Source organism: Limulus polyphemus, unplaced genomic scaffold, assembly GCF_000517525.1.
Source record: "Limulus polyphemus unplaced genomic scaffold, Limulus_polyphemus-2.1.2 Scaffold5203, whole genome shotgun sequence".
Classification (NCBI taxonomy): domain Eukaryota; kingdom Metazoa; phylum Arthropoda; class Merostomata; order Xiphosura; family Limulidae; genus Limulus; species Limulus polyphemus.
Genome location: NW_013670813.1, coordinates 62,341 through 64,503, shown reverse-complemented (window position 1 = coordinate 64,503; position 2,163 = coordinate 62,341). Strand labels below are relative to the sequence as shown.

General features: G+C 35.0%; 1 protein-coding gene across 1 annotated transcript in view; it reads right to left on the bottom strand.

Moving 5' to 3' along the window:
• LOC111089085 overlaps positions 1-2,163 on the bottom strand; it is a 67,230-nt gene that overhangs the window by 4,874 nt on the left and 60,193 nt on the right. The gene's annotated exons all lie outside the window — the stretch shown is intronic.

Sequence of the window (2,163 nt, the reverse complement as noted above, 5' to 3'; positions counted from 1 at the left end):
AGGTACCAGAGGATTGGAAGTTAGCTAATGTAACTCCTCTTTCAAGGGAGGTGATAAAAACTGTCCCAGTAATTATAGACCCATTAGTCTTACATCAGTTGTGGGAAAATGTTTGGAAAGTCTGTTAAAAGATGTGTTGCAAAGTCATTTAAAAAAGTTTAGAATTCTATTGAATAGTCAACATGGTTTCATTCAGGGAAAATCTTGCCTTACAAATCTTTTGACCTTCTTTGAAAAGTTCTGCTTATGTAGATGAGGATAAGAGTGTATATTTGGTATAATTGGATTTTCAGAAAACATTTGACAAGGGCCACATAAAAGGCTAGTAAAACAATATCTCTACAGGTGTGAGGGGATAAATTGGCAAATTGGATAGAATAGTTGCGGATAGAAGAAAGCTGAAGGTGGTTACCGATGGAGTTCAATCAAACTGGATTAATGCCACAATTGAGAAACCTCAGGGCTCAGCCTTGGGACCTTTGCTCTTTTTGATTTACATCAATAACAGAGATGAAGGAATGGTCAATAAATTACTTAAATTTGCAGATGATATTAAAATCTTGGGTGTTGCTAGCTGTGAAGAGGATATTGCTGATTTACAAAAGGGTTTAGATCATTTATTGAGTTAGGCAAATAAATCTTAAATGGGTCTTAATTATAATAAATGCAAGATAATGCATGTGGATTATCATAATTTGAATTATAAGTATAATTTGGATGGAAACAACCTTAACAGTGTCATGAAAGAAAGGGATCTTGGTGTAATAGTTGATCAGTCTCTAAAGCTATGCAAACAGTGTGCTGTTGCTAGTGGTAGGGCAAATAAGATTTTAGGTTGTATCTTCAGTAATATTGAATACAAGTCTAAAGAGGTTATAATTTCACTGTGTAGGTCACAGGTTAGGCCAGTTTTGAAATATTGTGTTCAGTCTTGGGTTCCTTACCTTACGAAAGACATTGAATTGTTGGAAAGGGTTTAGACTTTAGTGTTGGTAGTTATGCACAAAGCTACACAATGGGCTATCTGTGCTCTGCTCATTACAGGTATCGAAAACCTGGTTTCTAGCGTTTTAAGTCCGCAGACATATCGCTGTGCAACTGGGGGGGCAAAAAAAGGTTACTAGAATGGTGCCTGGTATGGAGGGGTTGTCGTACGAGGAGAGGTTGAAATCTCTGAGTTTGTTTTCTCTTGAATAAAGAAGAGTGTGGGGGGATCTGATTGAGGTGTTTAAGATTGTAAAGGGGTATTGATAGTGTTGATGCATCCTCTTCTTTTTTTCATACTTAACAGTGAGAATAGTAGAACTAGGAGACACAAGGGTAGGAGTCATCTTCAGCTAAGACAGTTTTATTTTTCTAACAGGATGGTTGGCCTTTGGAATGGATTGCCTTCAATGTTGTGGAGGAAGTATATTTAAGTTAGTTTAAGAGAAATCTTGAAAAATATATAAATGATACGGACTGGCTTTATGATTTTTTTAAGTTTATTTATTAATAATTTTAATTTAGAGGATGGGACAGTGAAGATGGATTAATAGGTTCCATGTTGTCTCGACCTACATTTTGTAAGTGTAATTATAGCCCAATAGAAGCCTAGAACGTTCCACACACATCAAGATATTATGATGCAGCAATATTCAATTAAAACAACGAGAAAAAATTAGAAGTTTCTAGTAAAATGATGCAATAATACAACAATTGGCACTCACAACGATTGAACTACACAACCTATTATTCATAAACAGATATGTTAACAAACCTGCAATAAACTATTGCTTCTAAAAATGACTTCTAACTACATATTGCATGAAAAGTGAAGCAGTCTGACAAAACTGTCTTGTATTGTTCTAACTACATATTGCATGAAAAGTGAAGCAGTCTGACAAAACTGTCTTGTATTGTTCTAACTACATATTGCATGAAAAGTGAAGCAGTCCCACAAAACTCCCTTGTATTGTTCTAACTACATATTGCATGAAAAGTGAAGCAGTCTGAAAAAATTGTCTTGTATTGTTCTAACTAAATATTGCATGAAAAGTGAAGCAGTCTCCCAAAACTGCCTTGTATTGTTCTAACTACATATTGCATGAAAAGTGAAGCAGTCTGACAAAATTGTCTTGTATTGTTCTAACTAAATATTGCATGAAAAGTGAAGCAGTCTCA